At 40.4% G+C, this 18,639-nt stretch overlaps 1 protein-coding gene across 3 annotated transcripts in view; it reads left to right on the top strand.

Annotated features, from left to right (window-relative positions):
* elf1 (E74-like ETS transcription factor 1) overlaps window positions 1-18,639 on the top strand; it is a 293,475-nt gene that overhangs the window by 102,173 nt on the left and 172,663 nt on the right. The window contains exons 1-2 of one of the 3 annotated variants that reach the window (XM_059977320.1): window positions 12,930-12,998; window positions 13,400-13,492. The exons of 1 other annotated variant lie outside the window; for it this stretch is intronic. The gene's annotated coding sequence lies outside the window, so the exon portion shown is untranslated. Of the gene's footprint in view, window positions 1-12,929; window positions 12,999-13,399; window positions 13,493-18,639 lie in introns of those variants that run through there. One more of the 3 variants, XM_059977321.1, reaches the window with a different exon arrangement.

Genomic DNA, 18,639 nt, shown 5'->3' with positions numbered 1-18,639 from the left:
AGCTGCTGTCTTGAACCGCTACAGTCCTTAAGGTGTGAATGCACCCAAATAAGAATCCCAGGGTTTTGGCCAAGCAGCAATATATTTCCAACTTTATGGTGAACTTTTGCAGAAATGTCACGTGGCTGAAATAATGGATATCTAGCCACCTCAGTCATTTTGGTTTGCTCTGAATGTTATCAACCTGTGGAGGGCTTCACCCATTATTCCTACTGACAGCTGCTTAGCCAGGGTTCTTTGATGTCTTCATTGATCAAATGCTGCTGTCAGTTGCTGTCACTGGCCTGTTTGTGTAACATTAATGTTGGAGTGGGAAATAAGAGACTGCAGAATCTGGAATCTTGAGCAAAACTAAACTAAACTGCTGAATGAATGCAGCGGGTCAGGCAGTGCCTATGAAGGCAAAGACATGTGCTGACATTTCAGGTTGAGTTTCCACATCAGGACTTTGGTGAGGCAAGGAATCCAGAATGAAGAGTCTAATAACTGAACACCTGGAAGTGAGTGATAGGATTGAACAGAGTCTACACGGTCTCATGAAGGGAAAATCATGTTTGATTGAATAGAGGCATTTTCCCAGAGGGTGGAAATGGCTAATACGAGGGAGCATAATTTTAAGGTGACCAGACGAAAGTATAGGAGGATGCTAGAGGCACGCTTGTTTCCACAGGTAGTGATAAGTGCACCGCTGGGGAGGTGGTTGCGGTAGATATTCAGGGACATTTTAGCAATTCTTAGATAGGCACATGGGTGATAGAAGAATGATGAGCTATGTAGGAGGGAAGGTTTAGATTAATCTTAGAGTAGATTAAAAGATCAGGACTAAAGGACCGATACTATGCTGTCACGTTCTATGTTGAAGTTCATTGATGAACAGGTGAAGTAGGATCACTGCATGTAGCATATTTAGATTTGAGAGACAGTTTAATAAGATTATGCACAGGGCATTGGTCAGGAAGATGAGACAAATGGAGTTGAGGGTAAAATTCTGATATCGATAGGGGATATCGATACTGGCTAGAAAGCAAATCTTGGGAATAAATATATTTTTTCTCTCATTGGCTGGCTGTGACTAGTAGTGTACCATCGGGATCAATGTTTGGGCACAAGCTATTTATGATCTATGTCAAGGATCTGGCTGAGCAGTTCAAACAACATTTTTTCAATTTTTCTATTGCTGCAAAACTAGGTGGGACTGTGTCTCTGAAGAAGGTTGTACAGAGGCTTCAAGGAAAGAAGAAAAACCTGAATTAGTGAGCAAGAACAAGGCACATGCAATATATGGAAAAGTGTGAAGCTATCTAATTCGAGGCATTATAGAGTAAAACAATATTTTTAAATGCAAAGAGTTTGACAAGCGTTAAAAGCTCAAGGGGATCTGGGACACTGCAAAAGGCATTGAAAGTGAAAAAAATAATGCTGAAGTTAGATGGTGTATTGACCTTTATTACAAGATTTAACTATAGGAAATATCTTGCTTTAATTGTATAGGGTCCACATTAGGCTATACTGTTGTGTATAATTTTGGCCTCCTTTCTAAGATAAATGATATGCATGCGATGGAGGGAGTGCAGGGAAGATTCAGTGGAGTGGTTGCAGAGATGCAGGGAGATTTGGCACATAAGGAAAAATTGAATAGATGAGATCAATTTTCTCCAGAACTTCAAAGGAAAGAGGAGAGATCTGTTTGGGAGTTACAGAATTATAGAGGACTTGACAAGGCATAGCTGGTTGAGCCACTTCCTCACAGCACCAGAGGCCTGGTTTCAATCTTGACCACAGGTACTGTCTGGTGCAGAATTTTCACATTCTCACCGTGTGGGTTTTCGTCCACATTCTCAAAGACACATTACTTCTGTTGGCTGAGGTAAATTGGCCATAGGCCTAGTTTGTATGTGAGTGGCAGTGTCTGGGAATGGGGGAGGGTGTTCATGAGAATGTAGTGCAAGTGTAAGTAGGTGATTGATGGGCAGTAGGCCGAAGGGTCTGCTTCCACATTGTGCCACTCTCCTATTCAGTCATTTCCGCTGCCACCCATTTCCTCCCACAGTCCAAAGATGTACCAGTTGTTCGGTTAATTGGTCATTGTAAATTGTCCCTTAATTAGGCTAAAATTAAACTGGGGAATTGCTACGCGGCATAGCTCGAAGGGCCGGAATGACTGACTCCTCCATGCTGTAAGTTGCTGAATTAATTAATTAATTAATTACTGTCGATGCAGGGAGGACATATCCCCAGACTAAAGACTAGGAGTCTTAGAACAAGGAGTGTCCTTGTACACAGGATTGTCATTTGGAAAACCTTTGGAGTTCTGTACCATGAAGGGCAATGGAGGCTCAGTCATGGAGTAATTTAAGATATAGTTCAATAGATTTCTGGATATTAAGGGAGTTGAATGACAAAGGGAAAATGATGATCAGGTTGAAGGTCATTCATGAAGGTGATGAATGGCAGAGTGGGTTCAAAAGGCAAAATCCTTCAATTTCTTGTGTTCTTACAATAGGAACATAGAAACAGCATAGGAAAAGGCCTTGCAGCCCATGATCATGGTACCGACCATAATGCCAAATTTTAAACTAATTCCATCTCGTGATGTGGGGAGTTGTACAGTCAGTATAAAGATTTGACATTTTCCATGAATGATCCCAAATTTGTAAATATAATCAAATACAGCATTCATTGTTTACTGGGATCAATCTGATTATTGCACAGTTTAATAATGGGAGCTGTTTCTACACTTTCCCTGGCTGATTGTTTTTATATATCAGTAATCTATTGTGCAAGGAAGAAACCTTTGACCTCCTAATTCATAGCTGATATGTGTAATTTTACACCTGTTCTGTTTGAATCTGCTGTTGAGTGAGTTTGAGAAACTTGTTGGGAGATAATGTAAGTATGCACTAAGCAGTACTGGACCTACTCCAAGGTGTAACATAACCAAACATGCATGATACTTATATCAAGATTCATAACGTGTGTATCTTATTATAATACAGGAGCTGTTTGGCACCTCTAGTAATGAGGACTGAGAATACTTTAATTACACCAGGGATTTTAATGGAGAAGATGATCATGGGTAACTTCTGTACAATCAACCATGATTAGCACGGTTACTTCAGATCATATTATATACTCACATATTTGTATACTTATTATGATGTAGAAGGAGGCCATTCAGTCTATCCAGGCAATGACATCTCCCAGAAATTCACCATTCACACTCCCATTTATGACATGGATCATTCATATTTTTAATAAAATGTTAAACATTGAAGATTTAACATGTAATTGGAAATATGAATGAGGTATGAATAGGACTTAAAGGATCCCAGCATGAAACTGTATGCCGGGACTTTTTACATCTATTCTTCTCTTTGGGTGGATGTAAAAAAATCCCAGAATATGGTTTCAAAGTAGGGCAAGATCTTTTTTTTACATATTGTACAGTATTTATTCCTTAACCAACTTTGCTAGTGTAGGTTATCTGGCTGTTGGTGGGAGCTTGCTTTGCACAATGACTGCTACCCTTTTCAGTTCCAACAACCAGATTTAATGAGATACTGTCAGTGATCTGTGCCAAGGTTGTGAAGGTTGGAATGTAAATAATTCCTCCTTTCTCTGGGCTCCTTTCACGTTAGACTTGGATCTGATCAGATTCTCATGATCTATGTGCTCTCTATGTATTAAGTCTTTGCAAAATTTTGCCCTTTGACTTTATAATTATTGAAATAAAATGGACTGGGATGAACTCAACAGCTCCAGAAACATTTGGTTTGCCTTCCTTTGGTTTCACATTGTCTGAGAAGCAACTTATTGTTAGTGGCACAGCTGACAGATTTCCTTTTTAGGTCTTTCTTCTATCCACAATCTTGCATCAGTAGGAGTGCATCAACAGTTGCTTTCTCCAGCCCCTCCTCTTGCTCATCATTGCAGCAATTTATCAGTTCCGCGCAGGGCCAAGTATGCTGCAAATCCTCTTCGGCATAGGTGTTTGAACAAAATACCATAAATGCTGAAAATCTGAAATAAAATAAAAGGTGCTGGAAATACTCGGCAGTTTGGGAAAGCCTCCACGGTGAGAAAAACAGTTCATGGTTTGGATTGATGACCTTTTATTGGACAGGATCTGAGAATTTCTAGCATTTTTGTTTCACTGACCAGACATCCACTTTTTACTAATGACATATCCTTTGGAGAAAGTCAGTGATGGACCTGAAGATTAGAGAGGGTTTCTGTTTGATCCCAGACTTGAAAGCTTTTAAAGTTTGCACTATGAATTACTTAATTTCAAGGACCAGTCTTGGAATGTCCCTGTGGCACTTACTGACTCTGAAGCTGTTTTTTCATGTTGTTAATGTGTAAATAGACCTTGCAAACTCTTCTCTAGCCTTGTATCCCATTTGCCAATCAACTTCCCAGCTCTTAGCTTCATCCCTCCCCCTCCTCTCTTCTCATATCATTTCGGGTTCCCCCCCCTCCCACTTTTCAAATCAGTTACTATCTCTTCTTTCCATTAGTCCTGACAAAGGGTCTCGACCCGAAACGTCGACTTTACTTCTTCTGATAGATGCTGCCTGGCCTGCTGCATTCCACCAGCATTTTGTGTGTGTTGCTTGTTATCGTGTGCTATGTGTTTTTGACCCTGGTTTGAAAAACCATTGTCTCATTTCTATATATGTTACATACATGTCTGTAGTTCAATGACAATAAATTTCATTTAATTAGACTTGAATACTACAACATAGAAACAGAGTCTTCAGTCTGTTGTCTTTGCCAGCTGTTGAGTACCACCTATATTAATCCCAGTTTCCAGCACTCAGTCTGTGGCCTTCTATATCAAGTTCTCATCCGAATATCTTCCAAAATGTTCTCAGCAGCTGCCGTCATTTCTCTCTCTAGCACAAAGGGCTGCACTAACTCTGTAAAGTGAAAGGGTGACAGCCTTCTATGGCTTGAATAGAAGTTCCCCTGTGTGATTCCTCCAGTCTGCTATGGAGGTTGACTGCAAGGTACCTTCTCATTTATAAAATAATGCTTTTGTCCTTAGCCACTGCTTGATGGTAGTATGGTAAGCTGAGCATAATTGAAGCTTTCACGTTCAATCATTGCACAGGTGACAGCCTCCCTCCAACCCCTTCTTTTATAGGTTGTACTTTCATAATCACCTGGAGAAAGACAGATTGGTCCATTCTGGGCAATCTTTCAGATCTGTAAACTGCTTAGTAGTGAGTTCTCTCTGAATTAATAAAACTGGTGCTTTGGCTTTGGAAATTTCTGTTTGGAAGTCCCACTTTATTGTTGAGAGTAGCAGAGAATTTATAACACCTTGGTTTGAGATGTTATTGTCTCTGACAAGGTTAGGATTTATTGCCATGGCTGATTTCTCTTTAGGCTGAGGACATGAGCTGGCTCACTGGCAGAATAATGTTTGTGACCAAATGCCTTGCAAATTGCATTTGTGCCATTAATGCATCATTCTTGAAACAACCAGCTGAAACTCCAGAGTTGTGACTAAAGCTAAATTAAATTGAAGTTTTCTAATTTGATAAATACTTAGTGGAAGCTGGCAGTAAAATAGCTTAATTGTAAAGACATCACAGGTCCATTCTGCCGGCAACAGTGGTGGAGTTGGATAAGATAGGGTCTTTTAAGAGATTTCTGGATAGGTACATGGAGCTTAGAAAAATAGAGGGCTATAGGCAAGCCTAGTAATTTCTAAGGTAGGGACATGTTCCGCACAACTTTGTGGGTTGAAGGGCCTGTATTGTGCTGTAGGTTTTCTATGTTTCTATTCCAAGTGTGTAGATATTAATAGGCATGCAATGCATGTGTTTGGGAGTGGATCAGCTGCAGTTAACAAAATTGCATTTCTTTCTATCTGCAACAACTTGATCTGATGTTACTTTGTGCCTCAGCTGTGGAGGTCAGCCTAAACAGTGAGGGGTGTAAAATCGTTCTGTGGACTCACACTAATAGTCTACTGTGAATAGTCTACTGTGAACTGAAATATTTATGGGGTGATGCCATAACAATTTAATTGAATACTGATCACTATCAGGGGAGAGGGATCTTGCTGCAAGATTTTGTGAAGATTGGCAAATTACCTCAAAGTTGCTTGTGTGTTTGATGTGGACTAACACATAAAGAATGGGTGTGCTGTGATGCTCACTGTCAGGCACTTAATTAAGTTGAATGTGGGAGTCACTGACAGAGAAATAGGTCTGAACAATGAATGTGCGGCATGAGTTGAAGGAGACCTGCTTGTTTAAATTTGTGGTAATAACGCTCAGTGATGGAAGTTCCCTTTAAGTTATGCTTTTAACATTCAGTGTAGGTTTTCTTTGGCACCATCCTCATCACATCCCTATACAGTCAGGATTTTGGCCTTTTCTTTAAACAGCTGGGTGTGAGTCATGGAAACCCTCCAAACCTATTTCCCATGCTGACTCAAACCTTGGAGTCCTGACGTTTATGACTGAAGCTCAGATTCTTCCCTCATGTGCCTCCATCCTGCAACCTCCAGACCATCACCACAATGGTTGTTCATTTACTTGGCCTGATGTGTAGGGTAAGTGCTAGGATCTGGGGAAAGTTCATGAGAACATGGGGAGAAAAATATGGGACTCATGTAGGTTCTGTTGCAGGTTCTGTTCTGGGACCAACATGTAAGACCACAAAAAAGGCCCTACTTTCTTAGGAGTTTGCATAGATTTGGCATGTCACAAAAAACTTCTATCTATCTACACAGTGGAGAGTATCATAACTGGTTGCATCATGACCTGGTCCGGACACACCAATGCCCAGAAATGGAAAAGACTACTGAATGTGGTTGGTGCAGTCCAGTCCATCATAGACAATGCCCTCCCCACCGTTAAGAACTTTCATATGGAGCTCTGCCACAAAAAGGCAGCAACCATCATCAAAGACCCCACCATTCCAACCTTGCTTGCTTTTTCTGACTACCATCTGCCAGGAGGTACAGAAGCCTTAGTCCCACACTACCAGGCTCAGGAACGGATATTACCCTACAAGGATTGAGCTCCTGAACCAGTGCAGATAACTTCACTCACCATAACTCTGAACTGATCCTACAACCTACAAAATCAGTTGAAGAATTTATCAGTTGTAGAAGTCGTTCACTTTCAAGAACTCCTTACAACTTACGCTCTCGGTGTCTTTGTATTTGCATAATTTGTCTTCTTTTGCACTTTGGTTGTTTGTCAGTCATTATTTCCGTATAGTTGTTCATAAATTTTGTTGTATTTCTTTATTTTCCTGTAAATTCTTGCAAGAATATGAATCACAAGGTATATACATTCTTTGTTAATAAATTTTACTCTGAACTCTGTGAACTTTGTCCACTTGTGCCAAAAACCTAGAGTTTTATGAATAACAGAACTTTGTAGGGGCAGGTCTATGCACAAACAATGCCTTCAGTGCATCAGCTGTGTAACAAATATTTCTTACTGAGGAAGGATTTCTAAGCTAATGCTATATTTTGCTTTTGCTACATACTTGTACAGAGTGAGGGATATAGACCTAGAAGACATGTTCAGACTCACCATTTGCAGGCCTGTCATCAAATTGGAAGTTGAATAGCCAAGAAATGCCAACATTTTATGATATAGAAACTGAATACATCAAGAACAGGAACTTGTGGCCCCATTTTATTCCAATCTCCCTTGCAAGAAACTGGCTTGATTGGGTTGGCTAATTCGTTAGCAAATGAAAAAGCATGTTGGGTGTCAGCTGGGTGGCCAGTAGAATCCTATTAGCTCCCTGCAAGGTAAGTAATATTTAAAACTTACAGCATTTTCAAAGTGCAGTTCAAAATACAGAATTGTTGTTTCCAATTGATAAAACACTTTTGAAGTGTTGTCACTATTAAATCTTTTTGTTTATTTTCTGTTTCTGAAGCAGGGTTTTGCTGCTCTTCCTAGACTGATTTGTTAGTTGTCCTAACACCATTTCCTGACTGCAGGGGAATTAAAACACTGAAACAGAGCTATTACTCACAGTGCAGGTTCCTTTACTTTCCCTGTTGGACAGCATCTCAGCTTTGTTTGTAACGGATCATAACTGGAAGATTAAAATCAGCAGCAGGAATTCTGGAACAAGAATTTGAGGAACGAATCCCCAAAGCCCATGTTCTATTCTTCAGTGGTGAAATATAATCTAGAAAGGTCATGAATCAAACCAGTGTCCAGTAATGGAGTCATTGTAGACAGCTGGTATTTCCAAAGCAGTTATAAGAGCCAGTCTAAACTGTAATGGCTGCTTTTTTGAATGAGGAAGATGAAGATAATGGAAATGTGAAGAACGGAATATTTTAGCAAATGAGAATATCTGCAGATGCTGGAAATCCAAAGCAACACACACAAAATGCTGGAGAAACTCAGCAGGCCAGGCAGCATCTGTGAAAAAAAGTAAACAGTGGATTTTTTTGTGCTGAGACCCTTCGTCAGGACTCAATATTTTAACTCTGTGCATGGGACTTAACACAGAGATGTTCTGTTGTGATGGACAGTGACGACCCTGCATTATCCTATTGCGTTGTTGTTCTGGCCTTGCCTGAATGAAGGACACTATGGATCTTTGAGATGGAGAAGTAACATTTTGTATATCTTGAATTCAAATTCAGCCGCATCTTCTATCTTGGGCACTGGAGAGATGCTCGTGCAGAATATGTATTGCCTAATTGGTTCATGGTAAACAAAGCTGCCTACTGAAGTAGGCACTTCACCCAGAGAAACTTGCTATAGTTGGAGTGGGAAATGGAAGATTCATACTGGTTCAGTAAAGTTGATGATTAGAGGTTGGGATCAAGCTGAGCTGGGCAAGAAAGCAATGGTTTTCATTGTTAGCAGTTTTTCTTGTACTGAGTATCATAGCATCAAATTATCCTAGAGGTGAAATTCTACCTCTAAGATGTTTGTATATAAGTTATGTTAATTTCATGAAATTTTCTGCAGGATCATGCTTTGGGAGCCTGGGAAATGAGGTTTGATATTCAAACTCAGAGAAGTACAATTGGTAGAACTACTGCCTTTTGGCTCCAGCAACACAGCTTCAATCTTGAACTTTTCAGTGCTGCCTTTCTGAAGTTTGTTCAGCAGTCTCTTTTTCCTAAAGATATGAAGCTAAACTGTCCTTAGTAAGCCTAAGTGAGTAGTAGAATCTGGTGGAATTATGTAGAGGTCCATACGAGTTGGGAAGTCAATGCCTAATGTCAAACCTATGATCAGCATCATGGGTGAAGTCTGAAGTTGGAGGCCTGATGTCTATGAATCTGAGCATCCGGGGACAAGGACAGGAGGCCTGCCCTGGGGTTGGAGGGCTGCCTAGGTCTGAGTGGGTGGGTGGGTAGGTAGAAGCGCAGGAGGGATGGGGAATGGGCTTGTTTTGCTGTTACTGTCTTGTTGTTGTTTTTTTAATGTGGTGACACTGCAGGCAGTCCCCATCACATCCTCTGGTGTGCAGGTTGTTAATGGAAACGATGCATTCCACTGTATGTTTTGATGTATGTGTGAATTTGAATAAATCTTAATTTGATGAGGATATGGGGAATATACAGCAGGATAAGTATCAGCTTATTGTCAGTGGGTGTGTGATGGTCAATGAGGACTCGGAGGGTTGTTTCCATGTTTTATGACTCTTTATTTTAGTGGCTTATTCCACCATTCAGTTCAGTTTGGCTGATCTATTTTGCAACTCTGTTTGTCTTAGTTCTATTGTCCTTGTATCTATTATTTTGTAAAAGTTTATCAATCACATCTCAAAAATTTAAGCTGACTTAACGGTTGTACATAATATTTTGAGGGAAAGACTGAATTTCATTTGGTTCATGCAATGAACTATTTCCTACCACCTCTAATTTCCTGGTGGGCTCCCTGCTCTGTGTAGCAATTCAACCACAGGAAATACTTACTCCATATCTACTCTATCTAGTCTTTTCATCATATTAAAACACCTCTATCCGTTCATCCCTTGAATAACTACACTTGAGATAATAAAAAGCATATGTGTAAACTTCCTAATTTAGCACTCTATGTCTTGACGCCATTTTGGTGAACATCTACCCTAACCATCCGGTAGAAAGATATCATGAGGTGTGGTGCCTAGAACAGAACATAATACTGCAAACACAACCTTAATTTATTGGTGCTTGGAGTAGAAGACTTAATTAGGAATCAAATGATTCACTATTATGTGATACAGTGTTTCTAATGTTTTAATAAGATCCAGACATTTTTGAGGAGAGTATTATCAAACTTAATTGCAGACTTTTGTAAAGCCTTATTCGGAGGGTGGTTTAGCTAGCTTGAATCTGCCAGTACAGCTTGTGGAAAAAATTAACCTAAGCCAAGAGCACCATTTTTTTGAGGCAAGAGTCAGAATGTTGGTCTTATGAGATGACAATTTTTCACCTTCCAACACACTTCAGTCAGGAACACAATAAAACAGGGGTTCCCACCTTTATTACTGATGAATAGTCCTCTCAGCAGCACATCACCTCTTTGAATAGCCATGATGGCTTAGATGATGGCATATATGTTGTCTGTAACTCTATTTTCCCATGTTCCCTCTGTCCTCCTTGATTTGATACCAGCAAAGTATGCCGACCTGTAACAAGATCTACTAAAGACCTAGGTAGATATATGGCTATTAATATCATGCCATATAAGTGCAAGGCAATGTCCTTCCCCAATAAGAAAGAACCTAAACATTTACCTTTTTATATAATATCAACCTACTCATATTCTTTCATATCCTGGAGTCATCATTGAATAGCAACTTACTAAGAACATCTGAACAAATACTTTGGCTTCAAATGTGGGTCAGACATTTGGTATTCTGCAGTGAGTTACACATCTCCTGACGTTAGCACCCTTGCAGTACCTAAGATCCATAAGACAGGAATGTAACATAGGGTCGTCTTATCTTGCTTGGTTGACCACAACGAGAACCAGACTGGTAGCACACAGTTTGCCCTGAGGACAAAGCAAGCCCTGATCTGGTGCTGACATTAAGCATCTCTTACTTACTCCACCACCAATGCTCAATGGCACCCCCATTTACAAGATGCACTGCAGTGACTTTCAATAGCTCCCTTAACAGCACTTCCCAAAACTGTGACCTGCACTTTCTGAAAAGGACCAAATCAGCATATCCAAGTTTTAAAAAGGTCACTGTTTCCCTTGTAGTCAAATGTAGCACTTGGAAGCCTAAATGTTTTAAGCACCAGTGTGTAACAATCCTTGAATTTCTTATGTGAGAGCATTGGAGAACTGCCTTCACCATATCAGCAGTGCTTCAAGAAAATGGCTCGCCACTGCATTTTCTAGGTTTCTAATTGCATTGAAGGACATTAATTGCATACCTTGCCACAGATAACCATATCTTATGTGTGAATTAAAAACCAAACAAGAGAAAATCTGAAGCTGCTGGAAATCTGAGCCACACACACAAAATACTGGAGGAACTTAGCAGGCTAGGCAGCATCTATGGAAAAAAGAGATAGCTGAAGTTTTGGGCCAAAACCTTTCGGCAGGACTGGAGAAAAAAAGCTGAGGAGTCTGTTTGAAAGGTGGGGGAATCCATGGCCTCTTCCACAATTGGGACAAGGGCACACTTAGGCTGGAGAAATAACAACTTGTATTCCATTTGGGTAACCTCCAACCTGATGGCATGAACATTGATTTCTTAAACTTCCAGTAATGTCTCCCCCTCCACTTCACCAGACGCTGTCTGGCCTGCTGAGTTCCTCCAGCATTTTGTGTGTGTGTTGTGAATTAAAAAAGCCTTGTTTGAAACTGAACTGATAACTTTGGATGACCTTGAAGCTCAGGTCATTCACCACCATACCTGAAGCCTGGAACATTACATTTCACGGCTTAGAGGTCTAATGACATGCAGGTCTTCCCCAGATTATCATACCCATCTTGTGGACAGTCTGTACGTATGAACAAGACCAACAGGCTGGGTTTGTCGATTGCTGCAAAGCTGCAGGCATCCCCTGCCATGTGGGAATTCTGTTTATGGCAACGTCTGAATGGTTGTGTTAAACATGCTGATTTAAATATATGTAGCCCTTGTTACATACACCAAGCAGCCACAGTTCCACCTTGCGAACCATTTGGGTTATGAACAGCTGTCAGTAGTAGAACCCTGTTGTAAGGTGACGAGTATCTGTAATTGCTGTGGGCTAGCTGGAAAATGAAGGCTTTTTCAGCACTGTAAAGGGAGGTCACTACGCCATGAATGGTCCCGAGCCTGGCTGCAAAAGGAGGTTTGGACATGGGGCTAGCAACCCCATCCCAGAAAAACCCAGTGCTACAGAAACGCCATCAGAAGCTCCAAAGATCTCAGCGCTGGGAGAGGAAGGTTTTTTGAAGATGGGCTATACCTGGAAATAATTTGTAAGGCTAGCCCAGGACAGGGGACTCTGGTGAGTTGCTATTGGCAGCCTATGCCTCAGTAGGATTGATGGGCTAAGAAGAAGAAGAGAGGGATAAACAGGGTCCTTATCAGTACACTAAAGGGTATGTAGAGGGGTATTAACATCATATAACAGAATAATTAGATTCAAACTTCTCTAATCCTAATCTTGAAACACCAGCTACTATACCTCAAAACATTGAAAGCTTTCATGCTGCTTTCTTTACCCACTTTGTCAGTAGATATGAATTTCTTTGTTAATATCACAAACACCTATAACCTGTAGTTACAGACACATTGCAATATTAGCAGAGAGCACTGCCCCTTTAAGAGGCTTTGCCCTGCTATCATATCTTATTGCTGCCACTCCCTTCATATGTATTTTTTAAATAATTTCAACTTGACGACAAGGGGTGGGTGGAACGAGAAAGAGAGTTGAGCAATTTTGAGCACATGCAGTGACGCTTGAACAAGCCAATAGAAAGAGAGAGGGGAAGAGAGAGAGAGAGAGAGTGAGCGAGAGGCCGTTGTCATCTGCACTTGTTGGGCCTGAAATTCAGGTATGCCCAGGCTTTTTATTTTTCAACTTGCTCCCAGTTGCCGTGTGTCACTGAGAAATGTCATCCCCCTCACCTGCAGGAATTTGCATAAGAAGCCGTGAGCAACCATTGGGTGACTGATGTGCGTAGGCGTACCTCACCCAGAACTGGCTTCCTTCTATGTATGCACGTCTAGTGTGCCTGTGCGTGAGTCATAGTGAAACAGCATGCAGAGGCAGTTGAACTTGTAGTTCTTCTTTTCCTCATTCAGCCATTTCTGTCAGCCGTCAACAAACTGAAAAGAAACTTTTGGGACAAAGAGGAAAACGAGTTTTAAAAGAGGAACTGCTTAACTTCCCTGTTTGGTGTTGTGAGACAGTGTGGAGTAGGGTTTCACATCTCGTTGTTCTGCTGTTTCACAGGTGTGGTTTCTTTACGATTGACTGGAATTTTATTTGCCTGCACAAACAGATACATGGATACAAGCAGCGGCATGGAACTCTCTGCCTCCTGAGGTAACTGATCACTTGAAGTAACAGATCAGACTCTTTGTATACTGTCCAAAAGAAGAGTTTTAGCATAAAATCTGGTTTAGCACTCACTGTTACGTGTTGTGTAGAAACTTCAGTTGTTTGGTTGTACTGTTCTCTACTGACAGCCTATGTTCCCATAATCTTGCTTGTTAACCATTAAGCCATTGTGCTGCTGTGTTTAGAACAGAGGGAACACAGAGATGGGTGTTTTTTTCAGCAGATTCTCTCTTCTTGGTGAATGGCATGAAGCTTTATTGTGTTCTCGGGTCCAAATATTCCACTTCTTTGAAACAGGGAGGGAAAGGAGTATTTGATGCTTTGTTTGGTATTGGTTTGGATCACATTTTGTTTAGCTTGCTTATTTGCTCTGCCAACCTTCGTGGCTCCCCATTTGGCCTCACCATACCCCGCTATAGTCCATTTCACTCCCTTTCCAAGTCAGCTTCACTCAGCATTTTGGCCCCGGTGGTTGCCAGTGGTACCAGATAATCAATATCAAATCATTGTCCAGAGACAGAAAATGGGTGCATTTACATCCCTCTCTGGTTCCCTCCCTTTCTCCAGTTAGGATTAATTTTGGACTTGTGTTTTATCTAGCTCATCATTGGGTTTTGGAAAGCCTCTTTCCAAACTGATTTTATTCCTATTTCCAGAGATAGAATTCTGACTCAAAGGTATTACAGGAAACATACAGAGAACCATTTGTACAATAATAGGATTGCAAAGAGACGTTACTTCCATATCTTTCATCCATATAATTCTTCCACTAGTGCCGTCATAGGCAGTGGGTGTACTTGGGATGGTTTGTTTGCTTACAGTTATCACCTGACCTTACTGAAAGTGCCATATTGTTGGCAGTGGATATATGAAAGGTGCTTGCTGCTAATAGAGACTAATCAGGAGAAGCTGATTCCAAGTCCATTGAAAGACCAAACTGATGATTTTGATTTAACCTTTGAGTGGAGTTCATGTATTATTGAACTGCAGGATCCCAAAACAGTTGAAGCTGTTTTAAGTATGAATACAGTAGATTCTGGTTAATTGGGACACATCAGGACCAGTACTTTTTGGCCCAATTAAGTGGCTACCTCAATTAGTCAAAGTTTCATGAAAATAGTTTAAAAAGATATAAAAATGATAAAGTACTAATTAACTGAATAACCAATATATTTAAATGAAATACAGAACAAATTGGAACACTAACAATGCTGCTGCAGTACTATAAAATGCTGGCTTTTATACATGTTGGCTTTTATAACAAGAGGAATTGAGTATAGGAGTAAAGAGGTCCTCCTGCAGCTGTAAAGGGCCCTGGTGAGACCCCACCTGGAGTATTGCGTGCAGTTTTGGTCTCCAAATTTGAGGAAGGACATTCTTACTATTGAAGGAGTGCAGCGTAGGTTCACAAGGTAAATTCCTGGAATGGTGGGACTGTCACATGTTGAAAGATTGGAACGACTGGGCTTGTATACACTGGAATTTAGAAGGATGAGAGGGGATCTGATTGAAACATATAAGATTATTAAGGGATTGGAAACGCTGGAGGCAGGAAGCATTTTCCCGCTGATGGGTGAGTCCAGAACTAGTGGCCACAGTTTAAGAATAAGGGATAGGCCATTTAGAACAGAGATGCGGAAAAACTTTTTCACCCAGAGAGTGGTGGATATGTGGAATGCTCTGCCCCAGAAGGCAGTGGAGGCCAAGTCTCTGGATGCATTCAAGAGAGAGCTAGATAGAGCTCTTATAGATAGCAGGGTCAAGGGATATGGGGAGAGGGCAGGAACGGGGTACTGATTGTGTATGATCAGCCATGATCACAGTGAATGGCGGTGCTGGCTAGAAGGGCCGAATGGCCTACTCCTGCACCTACTGTCTATTGTCTATTGTCTAAAACTGTAGTTCCTAATAGTTGTCAATGGAGAAATTCATCAGGGTGCACGCTGTCATGTTCTTTTGACTGTAAGCAAACAAAATCAGCACAGACACCTAGTGCAGATAATGGACTGCCTTCATACAATGCTTTCAATGTTTGCATCCTCCATATCTTGATTTTCATTGTAACATTCAAGATTGTTGTTGATACATTCAAATCCTTCATAGTTCCTAACTTTTTGAAGAAGTGAAATAGTTTCATTTTCACTCTCGACTGCTTTTGGCATCTCCACTCCTGAATGCTTGAAACTACAGTGAGCAAAACAGTTCAAAATTGTCTCATTGCTTCTCTCCAGCTATCAGTAATAAAAATCACAGCTTTATGAACACAAGCATAAACACAACTCACACTATTTAAAATTTGTTTGCTCTAAGCACGGTGTAATGTCTAACGGCCACACAAGTGCATGCAATTGATGCTAGTTAAAAAGTTCGGCAACAGTCTCCTGCATAGTGTCCCAAATAAATTAAAGGAATCCTGGCTATTTTCTTGATTAGTTTTTGTTCTTTAAGTTCTGTCCCAAAAAGAAACAATTGCCCCAATTAGCTGAAATCCATTGTATATGCTGTATTATGTTTTTGTTACAAAGGCAATTCTTGCTTCTGTTTTTAGTGTTCTGCAGTCTGACTCTGGAAAATAAATGCCATGGAGTTTTTAACAACTTGTGATCCTTTTGTGTGGGTGTGCTGATGCAGGTGGTTATAACCTTCAGGTACCATGGCATAGTTAACAAGTGAACCTTTATGTATGAATTGGCAGCCTGGTAAATATGAGTAAATATGTAAATATGAGTAATTCAAGTTGGATCACCCAAACGTAACTTTTCAGCTGTTTCTTCATACTCCTGTCTCTTTTCCATGCTGCCTCCACCTTTATCATCAACTCCATGTACAAGGAGCTTAAGGAGTACTGCCCCAAGTTTACAATGTTCGCTCAGCCATCTCTTCTACCACCATATATCCCTTGTCTATTTGGCAAAACTTTCTTCAGACTGCCCCACTCTAGCTGTCTTCTTACCATTCTCTAGATCAATTACAGCACCACTCGTCCATCTGACTTCCTCCCATCCCACTAAATTAACAGTTGCTCCCTAGACTCAGTTCCACCAACATGGTGAAAGATTTTCTTTATAAACTGGCACCGCTTTTTTAAAACCACTGTTATGGCTGTGGTTTTAAATAAAACCCTCCTTTTTCCCTTTAGGCTCCAGTTCTAAGCTCCATTTTCTCAAAAGTTATCAGTTAGGTTGAGGCTTCCAGTCCAGTGCCCTTGGAGTATTTTGAATTTTTTGCATCATGATTTCACTTCCCTGTACTTGATAAATTGAAAACAATGTGAGATAATATAACCTGTCAAAAACATTATTCATTGAAACTATCCATTATCTATTCCAAATGAAAGCTGACTACAGTCAGCTCTAAACAGGCCACCACCTCCTTCTTGTCAACCAACACAAAAGGTTTGGATCAGTTTATTCCAGTTGAATGCAGGAGAGCTTTAATGCCTTTGTCTTTGGTTCTTCACTTCCATTCCTATCTAAGCACAGTTTACATCCTATGTAACCTATCTGACATTTTGTTTTCCATTCATCAGATGGATTCTCTCCTTCACTGGTCTGCCACTTTCAAATCTTCCTCACAGCTGTGTAGCTGGAATTTTATTCTTACCTTTGTACCTTCTGACTGTAGAAAAATTGTCCTGGTCAGCACTGCCACTCTTGGCATTTGGTAACTGGTAATCTTGCATTTATTTAGAACTCTGCCATCTCTTCTCATATTCTGTCCTGAGCCAAATCTTGTGCACCCCATCATGCCTGTCCTTGGTAACATCCAACTCTATTTCAAGATTCTCACTCTTCTTAGCAGCTCCTTGTACAGCAGGTCAGTCAGTCCCATTTGCCAGGACATTCTCTAAGGGCCAGCAAATGATTCTGTCTCAATTGACTGCCCAATTCCTTTCATTCCACTGAAAATGAAAAAAAAATGCAAATGCTTGAAATCTGAAATGGTAACAGAAAATGTTGCAAACATTTTGCAGACCAGTCAGTGTCCATGAAATGTCAAGTCTCTTTGTCCCTTTCCTCAATAGTGTACTGCAAGGCAAATGTGGATGGTGGATGTGAATTCTAGATCAAGTGTTTAATGTCTTTATTTCTATCAAAACAGCATTAAATAAACAAAAGAATAGATTGAAACGATCACACATTTCAAAAGGAACAGGATCAGTGTAGGCCATTTCACCCTCTAGTTTCATCTGCCATTCAACAAGATCGTGGGTGATCTGATCAGTATCAGCACACTTTTGCTGTTATCCTTGACTGCCATTTAGTTTAAATGTCTGACAACCTTTGCTTTGATTAAAGTCAATGTCACCACCTCCACAGTTATCTGGGACAGAGAATTCCAAAGCTTCACAACTTTCTGAACAAAAATAAATTGCTCATCATCTCCATTTTAATTAGGTGTTCTAAAACTATCTTGAACCATCCTTAATGCCCAATTCCTTGTGACTCCATTGTGTTCAGGCTCAAAAGGATTAATCTATCTTCAGACATTAATTCTTCATCTCAGGAGAGATAGAACCAAGTGAATTTCGACTGCACTGCCTCCATTGCAAGTGTATCCTTCCTTAAATATGAAGACCAAAATCTCCAGATGCTCTCTTACTTACCATGGAGGAGGTGATGTTGACTTTAATCAAAGCAAAAGCTGTCAGACATTTAAACTACATGGGAGTGTCAAGGGGTAGAGTGAGGTGTGCTGATTAGATCAGCCATGATCTTGTTGAATGGCAGATGAAACTTGCAGGCTAAATGGCCTACACTCAAAATCAACGTTTTGCTTCTTCATTGCTCCATACTCCTTACCATAAAGCCAAACACGCCGTTAGCCTTGCCAGTGGCTTGTTACCTATAACTTCTTGTGCTTCTCAGTTCCCTGGGTCTTCTGGTATGACATCATTTTATGATAACATTTGAATTATTTATTTTTCATTGTTTCTTCAAAATTGGGTAACATCATATTTTTCTGCGTTAGAGACCATCTACCAATTCCTTGCCCATTCAATTAACCTATCAACATCCCTTTATAAGATATTTTATATACCTCTCATAACTTCTTAACACACCTACAGTACATTTGTATTATAAGCAAATACTCTAAAATACACAGCATCCTCTCACCTAAATCATTATTAT

The sequence above is a fragment of the Hypanus sabinus genome, chromosome 8 (assembly GCF_030144855.1).
Source record: "Hypanus sabinus isolate sHypSab1 chromosome 8, sHypSab1.hap1, whole genome shotgun sequence".
Lineage (NCBI taxonomy): Eukaryota > Metazoa > Chordata > Chondrichthyes > Myliobatiformes > Dasyatidae > Hypanus > Hypanus sabinus.
Note: the sequence above shows the minus strand (reverse complement) of the source record. Positions and strands in the feature narration are given on the sequence as shown.